The following is an 11,385-nucleotide window of genomic DNA, read 5'->3' as shown; positions in this document are numbered from 1 at the left end:
AATTAGCCCACTCAACTACCTCATCCCCATATTGTTATTTATTTTGCACCCCAGTATCTCTATTTGCACATCATCTCTTGCACATCTATCATTCCAGTGTTAATACTAATTGTAATTATTTTGCACTATGGCCTATTTATTGCCTTACCTCCATAACTTGCTACATTTGCACACACTGTATATATATTTTCTGTTGTATTTTTGACTTTATGTTTTGTTTTACCCCAAATGTAACTCTGTGTTGTTGTTGTTTTTATCGCACTGCTTTGTTTTATTGTCACGAATTCCGCCGAGACTGCTTCTCCTCCTTGTTCGGGCAGGCTTCGGCGTTCGTCGTCCCCGGAGTACTAGCTGCTACCGTTTGATGTTCTCTATGTTTGTTTGGTTTTGTCTGGTTGGTGCACCTGTTTCATATCATGTATTGATTATGTCACCTATAATTTTCCTTTGGTTTTGTTGGTAGTTGTGTGTTGTTGTACGCCTGTCCGTTGGTGTAGGCTTCTTGTTTTCTTGTTATTCGTGCTTTACGCACTTTACGCACTGTTTGCGTAATCGCTCGCCTCCTGTTTGTTGAGGCCCGTTGTTTTTGTATTTTGCCTCTGTGACTATTAAAGTCGGATCGACTAAGCTTCTGTGTCCTGCGCCTGACTCCAACACCGCATCCACATCAGCCATTGACAGAACAACACACCATACAATGGAGTCAGCAGGAGCAGCGGTGGCGACCGAGTCGCTGGAGGATCGGGTCAGCTGCCAGGACGCCAGGATCCAGCAACTCGGCTCCGCCATGCAGGAGGTGATGAACACCCTGCGCCGATGGGAAAGGGGAGGCGTGCCCACACCTCCTCCTACATTACCACCACCATCGGCCAGTCCCACCAGACCAGCTCCGGAATCCAGTGGGATTCGGCTCTCGCTCCCGAGGGCGTATGATGGCACAGCAGCCGGGTGTCAGGGGTTCCTCCTTCAAGTGGAACTCTACCTGGCCACCATACACCCGGCGCCCTCGGGATACGAGAGCGTTTCCGCCCTCATCTCCTGTCTCTCCGGCAAGGCGTTGGAGTGGGCCAATGCCGAATGGAGGGGAATAGACGCCGCCACCATCAGCTACGCGGAGTTCTCCCGCCGCTTCAGGGCTGTTTTCGATCACCCTCCTGAGGGTAAAGCGGCGGGGGAGCGTCTGTTCCACCTCCGACAGGGGAAGAGGAGCGCACAGGAGTTCGCCCTGGATTTCCGGACTCTAGCGGCGGATGCGGGGTGGAATGAGAGGGCCCTCATCGACCACTATCGGTGTAGCCTGCGTGAGGACGTTCGTCGAGAGCTGGCCTGCAGGGACACCAATCTGTCCTTCGACCAGCTAGTGGACATGTCCATCCGTCTGGATACCCTGCTGGCCACCCGCGGACGTCCCGAGATGGGGCCGTCCATACCATCCCCCAGCACCTCCGAGCCGAGCCCAATGGAGCTCGGGGGTGCTGGCGCTAGAGAGAGAAGGAGAGAGAACCCGAGGGGGGCCGTCCCCTGCACCAGCTGTGGCCGTGGAGGACACACTGCGGCTAGGTGCTGGGGAGGGTCTCCAGGGAATCGGGGCAACAGGTCGCGCACTGGGGAGTCATTTCAGGTGAGTAGGCGCCCCACTCACCCAGAGCTCTCTGTTGTTCACTTGTGTATACCTGTGGTATTTCCTCAGGTTGCATCTCATTCCCAGCATAAGGCGCTATTCGATTCAGGCGCGGCTGGGAATTTTATTGATCGGAAATTTTGTTCTAAGTTAGGGATTCCCCTCCTGCCCGTTGATGCACCCTTTCCTGTCCATGCCCTAGATAGCCGCCCGTTGGGATCTGGGTTGATTAGGGAGGTCACAGCGCCACTAAAGATGAAGACGCAGGGGGGTCATGAGGAGATTATTCAGTTGTACCTAATTGACTCTCCTGCGTATCCCGTGGTGCTGGGGCTTCCTTGGTTAATCACCCATGACCCCACCATTTCGTGGCAACAGAGGGCTCTCAAGGAATGGTCTGGCCAGTGTGTTGGGCGATGTTTAGGTGTTTCCGTTGGGGCGACCACGGTGGAGAGTCCGAACCAAGTGCCCGCAATGTACATTCCCCCTGAGTATGAGGATTTGGCACTCGTGTTCAGCAAGACGAGGGCGACGCGATTGCCACCTCATAGGCAGGGAGATTGTGCGATAAACCTCCAGACAGGCGCGGCACTTCCGCAGAGCCATGTGTATCCTCTGTCTCAAGAGGAGACGGCGGCTATGGAGACATACATAGCTGAGTCCCTGAGACAGGGATACATACGGCCCTCCACTTCCCCTGCGTCCTCGAGCTTCTTTTTTGTGAAGAAGGATGGAGGTTTGCGCCCGTGTATTGATTATCGTAGTCTCAATCAGATCACTGTGAAATACAGTTACCCTCTTCCTCTGATTGCGAGTATGACTGAATCATTACGCGGAGCGCGGTTCTTCACAAAACTGGATCTCAGGAGCGCTTATAACTTGGTGCGCATTAGGGAGGGAGATGAATGGAAGACGGCATTTAGTACCACCTCAGGTCATTATGAGTATCTTGTCATGCCATACGGGTTAATGAATGCTCCTTCAGTCTTCCAATCATTTGTGGACGAGATCTTCCGGGACCTGCATGGGCAGGGAGTGGTAGTGTACATTGACGACATCCTAGTGTACTCTGCTACACGAGCCGAGCATGTAGCCCTGGTGCGCCGAGTGTTGGGTAGGCTGTTGGAGCATGACTTGTATGTCAAGGCAGAGAAAAGTCTGTTTTTCCAGGAGTCCATCTCCTTCTTGGGTCATCGGTTGTCCGCATCAGGGGTGAAGATGGAGATTGACCGGGTGTCAGCCGTGCGTAACTGGCAAACCCCAACCACTGTTAAAGAGGTGCAGCAGTTTTTGGGTTTTGCCAATTACTACCGGAGGTTTATCCGGGGTTTTGGACAGGTAGCAGCTCCCATTACGTCCCTGCTGAAGGGGGGCCCGGTGCGTTTGCAGTGGTCGGCTGAAGTGGACAGGGCGTTTTGTAAACTGAAGGACCTGTTCACTTCGGCTCCGGTGCTGGCGCACCCGGACCCCGCTTTAGCGTTCCAGGTAGAGGTGGACTCGTCAGAGGCCGGTATTGGGGCAGTACTGTCGCAACGCTCCGGCACGCCTCCTAAGCTCTGTCTCTGCGCTTTTTATTCTAAAAAGCTCAGCCCGGCGGAGCGTAATTATGACGTAGGGGACAGGGAGCTGTTAGCCGTGGTTCAAGCCCTAAAGGTGTGGAGGCATTGGCTTGAGGGGGCTCAACACCCTTTTCTCATTCTGACTGACCATCGTAACCTGGAGTACATCCGGGCAGCTAGGAGATTGAACCCTCGTCAGGCTAGGTGGAACATGTTCCTGACCCGGTTCGTTTTTAAGATCACTTACATCCCAGGGTCCCAGAACGGTAACGCAGACGCCCTATCCCGGCGGTATGACACAGAGGAGAGGTCCATTGAGCCCACTCCCATACTGCCAGAGTCTTGTCTGGTGGCACCGGTGGTATGGGAGGTCGATGCGGAAATTGAGCGGGCGTTACGCACCGACCCTACTCCCCCAGAGTGTCCAGTGGGTCGGACGAACGTGCCGCTCGAGGTCCGTGATCGTCTCATTTATTGGGCTCATACGTCACCCTCCTCTGGACATCCAGGTATTGGCCGGACAGTGCACTGCCTTAGTGTTAAGTACTGGTGGCCAACATTGGCTAGGGACATGAGGGTTTATGTCTCCTCCTGCTCGGTGTGCGCTCAGTGTAAGGCGCCTAGACACCTGCCCAGGGGGAAGTTACAACCCCTGCCCGTTCCACAACGGCCGTGGTCTCACCTCTCGGTGGACTTTGTCACGGACCTTCCCCCCTCTCAGGGGAATACCACTATTCTGGTCGTTGTGGATCGGTTCTCTAAGGCCTGTCGTCTCATTCCAATGCCGGGTCTCCCTACTGCTCTACAGACCGCTGAGGCTTTGTCCACCCACGTCTTCCGGCACTACGGGGTTCCCGAGGATATAGTGTCTGATCGGGGTCCCCAATTCACCTCTAGAGTCTGGAGGGCGTTCATGAAACGCTTGGGGGTCTCGGTTAGCCTTACCTCGGGTTACCACCCTGAGAGTAATGGGCAGGTGGAGAGAGTGAACCAGGATGTGGGTAGGTTTCTGAGATCCTATTGCCAGGGCCGGCCGGAGGAGTGGTCGGGGTATATCCCCTGGGCAGAGATGGCTCAGAACTCTCTCCGCCACTCCTCTACTAACCTGATCCCTTTTCAGTGCGTGTTAGGTTATCAGCCGGTTCTGGCACCATGGCATCAGAGCCAGATCGAGGCTCCTGCGGTGGATGAGTGGTTTCGGCGCTCGGAGGAGACGTGGAACGCTGCACACGTACATCTGCAGCGGGCCATCCGCAGGCAGAAGGCGAGCGCCGATCTCCACCGCAGTGAGGGTCCAGTCTACGCCCCTGGAGATCGAGTCTGGGTCTCGACTCGAAACCTGCCCCTTCGCCTGCCCTGCCGGAAGCTTGGCCGGCGGTTTGTGGGGCCATTTAAAGTCCTGAGGAGATTGAATGTGGTGTGTTACAGGTTGCAACTGCCAAATGACTATCACATTAACCCCTCGTTCCATGTGTCTCTCCTCAGGCTGGTGGTAGCTGGTCCACTCCAGGAGAGTGAGATAAGAGAGACCCCTCCGCCGCCACTGGACATCGAGGGGGCTCCGGCGTACTCAGTCCGGTCCATCGTGGTTTCGAGACGTCGGATGGGGGGTCTACAATATCTCGAGGAGTGGGAGGGGTACGGTCCGGAGGAACGGTGCTGGGTGCCTAGGAGGGACATTTTAGATCCATCCCTCCTGACTGAGTTCCACCGTAGTCATCCTACGCGCCCTGCTCCACGTCCTCCTGGCCGTCCCCGAGGCCAGGGTCGGCGCACGGCTGGAGCCGCGCGTCAAGGGGGGGGGTACTGTCACGAATTCCGCCGAGACTGCTCCTCCTCCTTGTTCGGGCAGGCTTCGGCGTTCGTCGTCCCCGGAGTACTAGCTGCTACCGTTTGATGTTCTCTATGTTTGTTTGGTTTTGTCTGGTTGGTGCACCTGTTTCATATCATGTATTGATTATGTCACCTATAAGTTTCCTTTGGTTTTGTTGGTAGTTGTGTGTTGTTGTACGCCTGTCCGTTGGTGTAGGCTTATTGTTTTCTTGTTATTCGTGCTTTACGCACTTTACGCACTGTTTGCGTAATCGCTCGCCTCCTGTTTGTTGAGGCCCGTTGTTTTTGTATTTTGCCTCTGTGACTATTAAAGTCGGATCGACTAAGCTTCTGTGTCCTGCGCCTGACTCCAACACCGCATCCACATCACCCATTGACATTTATCTTGGCCAGGTCGCAGTTGTAAATGAGAACTTGTTCTCAACTGGCTTACCTGGTTAAATAAAGGTTAAAAAAAAAAAATCTCTGGGTCAATAGAACAGGTCAATTGTGCCTTTCCATGACCACTGTTAATAAGACTAAACACATACGTAAACAATCTCATACACACGTCAACAATCGTACATAGATGTAAACAATGAACTATAGACGTGCACAATCAGACATATACAGTAGCTTATGTCTGTTTGTTTCCGTCTGTAACTGAACGTTAACCTGCATAATAAAGGTTAATATTCAGTTACAGACGTCAACAATCAGACATAATACATTATGTATACATTAGAGAAACGTCACGCGCTCAGTATATACACACAAACACTCAAAACACATAGTTCCCTATCTCTTTCTCTCTCAACATACACATGCATCATCATTGATGCGTGACTTGACTGAGATGACATCAACAGCTTGCATGAACACATGGAGACAGAGAGAACACAACACACACAACCTTCATCATTTCAGACACGTACACACACACACACACACACACACACACACACACACTCACACACACACACACACACACACAGTGTTCCTCAACTCAGATTAGAGGCAAACAGTCAGACTTACATAACTACAGACCATAACTATGAATAATGCACCAAGTGTGTGCGGCTGAGTCACTACCAAGGACTTCACAGGCCTGTGGTGGTCCACTCTGTTCATCAGTTTAAGATGAGAGGAGAGAGGGATGGATGGGGATGAGTGAGGAGGAAATGAAAAAACGAAAAGAGAAGTGGGGAGTTTTTCACTGATGATGAATGCACACCATCCTCTCTCAATTCAATTCAATTCAATTCAATTTGCTTTATTGGCATGACGCAACAATGTACAGTACATATTGCCAAAGCTTACTTTGGATATTTACACTATTAACATAATTAAAATAATCATCATCAATATTGTCAACGGGACAACAGTAACAACAATAACCAAGGGTCAAAACAATCATTGAACAATAACAATATAGAGGACATGTGCAGGTTGGTTGGTCTGTCAGACACTGTCCCTCATTTTATGGCAGGCAGCAATGTAGTGCGCTGCCAACCCACAGTTCTCTGTGTCCTCCCCCAACAGGACGGCTAGCCTATTCTCATCAGAGAGGTCTTTGAAACCTTGGAAAATTGTTTTAAATTTGGGGAAATGACACTCTCTAATTGTTTTATATTTTTGACATTTTGTCAGGAAATGCAGCTCTGTCTCAGGTTCTGCTGTGGTGCAGTGGTTGCACAGCCTTTCCTCTACAGGGAGCCAGGTTTTCCTGTGTCTACCCTTCTCAATGGCAAGGCTGTGCTCACTGAGCCTGTACTTTGTCAAGGTTTTGATCAGTAACCATGGTCAAATAGTTAGCCACGGTGTACTGTCGATTTAGGGCCAGATAGCACTGTATTTTACTTTGTGCTTGTGCTTGTGTTTCCCAATAAGCAATGTAGTTTTGTTTTGACTGTGTTGTAATTTGGTTTATTCTGATTGATTGGATGTTCTGGTCCTGAGGTTTCAGTGTGTTAGTAGAACAGGTTTGTGAACTCAGCCCCAGGACCAGCTGGATGAGGGAACTCAAAATGTTCTTTGCTCAGCTCTTGGCATTGCAGGGCTTGGTAATGATATGAGAGGGGGTCACTGTATTTTAGATGTTTCCAAAACTTAATTGCTTTTTTTAGAGTTTTTATTATTAGTGGATATTGGCCTAATTCTGACCTGCATGCATTGTTTGTAGTTTTCCTCTGGACATGTAGGAGAATCTTACAGAACTCTGCATGCAGGGATTCAATGGGGTGTATGTCCCATTTGGTGAAATCTTGTTTTGCAAGTGGACCTCACACCTCGCTGCCATAAAGTGCAATTGGTTCAATGACACATTCAATTAGTTTTAGCCAAATCTTAATAGGTATTTCAATTTGAATTTGTTTTTTAATGGCGTAGAATGCTCTCTCTCTCTCTCTCTCTCTCTCTCTCTCTCTCTCTCTCTCTCTCATATGTCTTTTTGGTGGTGAGAACACACATACACACACTGTGTGTCTGGCTGAGGAAGTCACTCCACTACCATATGGCACAACGTTCCCCACCTTCCCCCTTCCGCCCCATCTCTCCCCCTTCCTCTAGCTTCCTCTACCATCTCTCCTCTCGCTCCCCTTGAATCTCAAACCTTATTGGCAGAACTCTGCATACAGGACTCTGGTTAAGCATCAGTAATATTACACTGATGAGCTTGAAGTAGAGGAGACAATCTGACTAGAGTAGTGTGTGTGTATGTTCATGCGTTGATGCGTGCGTACGTGCATGTGTGTGCACGTGAGCACGCGTGTGTGTGCAAGTGTGTGTGTGTATTACTGTAGCCTTCTCCTCACACCACCTCCTCTCCTCTCCATTTTATGCCTGTAATTTATTTGACTGTTACTATGGAGACACAGGGCTCAGAGAGAGCACCATCAGTGAGTGGCATTCTGAGTTCTGTTTGAACCAGAAAAAAATGAATAATGACCTGTTGATTTCTGCTAAACACGAACACTGACAAATTACTTTGCTTTGTTCGCCACAAAATATGAAATATAATTGAGCGAGACTGCTGATTGGAAAAGGATGATTCTGAAGTGAACTGATGCAAACAAAGAGAAACCAATAGATGTGAATGGTTATGATGGGTTTCTATGAGCGCTGCTTCAAACAATGAAGGTGATAGGCTTTCAGAACAAAATCTGAAATTGAAATCTGTTGACTTATTGGAGTGGTTTTTAAAGCTATTGGTGTTCCATTGTAGAGAGCATGTGTATTTTAATACTTTACCAAAGCCTAAATTGCCTTTTATGAGTACAGGCACCTTTTCTTATTCCACTTCAAGCACTAACCAGATGTAACCCCAGGTTGTTGCCAGATAATGCATGGTTTCATCCGACACGAATGAGCGGTCAGGGTAGGGAGATACAGACAGACAACCCCTCACCTGGAGAGCAGATCGGTGGAACAGCATGACACTCTGTCTGGCAACCCTGGGAGGTGTGTGTCACCTGGAGAGCAGATGGGTACCACAGCAGGACAGACTGGCCACAGAAAACCCCTGGAGAGGTGGAACAGCGGGAGGGATGGAAGGATGGAGGGATCGGGGGAGAAGAGAGGGATGGAGAGAGGTGTAGGGGAGAGGGCAAGTGGGGGTTTGGTAGGGGGAGGTGTAAAAGAGGGGGAGAGGGGGGAGAGGGAGGGAAAGGGAGGGAGGGAGGGAGGGAGAGAGGGGGATGTACAACAGTGGGACAGACTGGCATCCCTTACCCCCTCTTGGGATGGATGGAGGATGGAGAAGGGGGAAGAAGAGGAAGGAGAGGAGGAGAGAGGGATGACAGGAGGACCGACTAGGGAGAGGTTAAGGCAGGAAGAGTAAATAAGGAAAGGGAGAGGGCGCAGGAGGAGAGAAGGACATTTAGAGAATAAGGGATGTGAAGATAACGACACAAATAAACAACAAGAGAACAGCACAGGAGGAGAATAAAAGAGGAGGGGGAAGTTTTACATGCCTAAAGGACCTCTTGCCCTCTTGCTCTCTCTCTCACGCTCGCGCTCTCTTTCTACCCCCATTGACTCAGCGCTTTTATAAAAGGGCTTAGCCAGCCAGCTGTGGTCTGGACACACGCACACACACACTCGAACCAGCGGTGCATGGCCTACGTCAGCTGCGTCTAAGCTAAAGACGCCACAGAGCGGTACGTCCTTATGTTAACATCTCACCTCCATGTGTGCCCACTGCCTTATTTCCCTCATAGATGTCATTGTCCTGGCCTTATGCTACGATGGTGCTATTATAGCATTATGCTAATGTTGTCTTTTTCACCTCATGCCATTGTTTCCTTTATGTCCTTATGGCTTTATATCCCTGGTCATAGTTATGTTCTTATGGCTTTATATCCCTGGTCATAGTTATGTTCTTATGGCTTTATATCCCTGGTCATAGTTATGTTCTTATGGCTTTATATCCCTGGTCATAGTTATGTTCTTATGGCTTTATATCCCTGGTCATAGTTATGTCATTATGGCTTTATATCCCTGATCATAGTAATGTCCTTATGGCTTTATATCCCTGGTCATAGTTATGTTCTTATGGCTTTATATCCCTGGTCATAGTTATGTCATTATGGCTTTATATCCCTGATCATAGTAATGTCCTTATGGCTTTATATCCCTGGTCATAGTTATGTTCTTATGGCTTTATATCCCTGGTCATAGTTATGTTCTTATGGCTTTATATCCCTGGTCATAGTTATGTCCTTATGGCTTTATATCCCTGGTCATAGTTATGTCCTTATGGCTTTATATCCCTGGTCATAGTTATGTTCTTATGGCTTTATATCCCTGGTCATAGTTATGTTCTTATGGCTTTATATCCCTGGTCATAGTTATGTTCTTATGGCTTTATATCCCTGGTCATAGTTATGTTCTTATGGCTTTATATCCCTGGTCATAGTTATGTCATTATGGCTTTATATCCCTGATCATAGTAATGTCATTATGGCTTTATATCCCTGGTCATAGTTATGTTCTTATGGCTTTATATCCCTGGTCATAGTTATGTTCTTATGGCTTTATATCCCTGGTCATAGTTATGTTCTTATGGCTTTATATCCCTGGTCATAGTTATGTCATTATGGCTTTATATCCCTGATCATAGTAATGTCCTTATGGCTTTATATCCCTGGTCATAGTTATGTTCTTATGGCTTTATATCCCTGGTCATAGTTATGTTCTTATGGCTTTATATCCCTGGTCATAGTTATGTCCTTATGGCTTTATATCCCTGGTCATAGTTATGGCTTTATATCCCTGGTCATAGTTATGGCTTTATATCCCTGGTCATAGCTATGTTCTTATGGCTTTATATCCCTGGTCATAGTTATGTTCTTATGGCTTTATATCCCTGGTCATAGTTATGTTCTTATGGCTTTATATCCCTGGTCATAGTTATGCTCTTATGGCTTTATATCCCTGGTCATAGTTATGTCCATATGGCTTTATATCCCTGGTCATAGTTATGCTCTTATGGCTTTATATCCCTGGTCATAGTTATGTTCTTATGGCTTTATATCCCTGATCATAGTAATGTCCTTATGGCTTTATATCCCTGGTCATAGTTATGTTCTTATGGCTTTATATCCCTGGTCATAGTTATGTTCTTATGGCTTTATATCCCTGGTCATAGTTATGTCCTTATGGCTTTATATCCCTGGTCATAGTTATGGCTTTATATCCCTGGTCATAGTTATGGCTTTATATCCCTGGTCATAGCTATGTTCTTATGGCTTTATATCCCTGGTCATAGTTATGTTCTTATGGCTTTATATCCCTGGTCATAGTTATGTTCTTATGGCTTTATATCCCTGGTCATAGTTATGTTCTTATGGCTTTATATCCCTGGTCATAGTTATGCTCTTATGGCTTTATATCCCTGGTCATAGTTATGTCCATATGGCTTTATATCCCTGGTCATAGTTATGCTCTTATGGCTTTATATCCCTGGTCATAGTTATGTCCTTATGGCTTTATATCCCTGGTCATAGTTATGCTCTTATGGCTTTATATCCCTGGTCATAGTTATGTTCTTATGGCTTTATATCCCTGTTCATAGTAATGTTCTTATGGCTTTATATCCCTGGTCATAGTTATGGCTTTATATCCCTGGTCATAGTTATGTCCATATGGCTTTATATCCCTGGTCATAGTTATGTCATTATGGCTTCATATCCCTGATCATAGTTATGTCATTATGGCTTTATATCCCTGGTCATAGTTATGTCCTTATGGCTTTATATCCCTGGTCATAGTTATGTCCATATGGCTTTATATCCCTGGTCATAGTTATGCTCTTATGGCTTTATATCCCTGGTCATAGTTATGTTCTTATGGCTTTATATCCCTGGTCATAGTTATGGCTTTATATCCCTGGTC

The sequence above is a fragment of the Coregonus lavaretus genome, assembly GCF_964263955.1.
Source record: "Coregonus lavaretus genome assembly, chromosome: 3".
NCBI lineage: Eukaryota > Metazoa > Chordata > Actinopteri > Salmoniformes > Salmonidae > Coregonus > Coregonus lavaretus.
The sequence above is the reverse complement of the archived record's forward strand: the minus strand, read 5'-3'. Positions refer to the sequence as shown.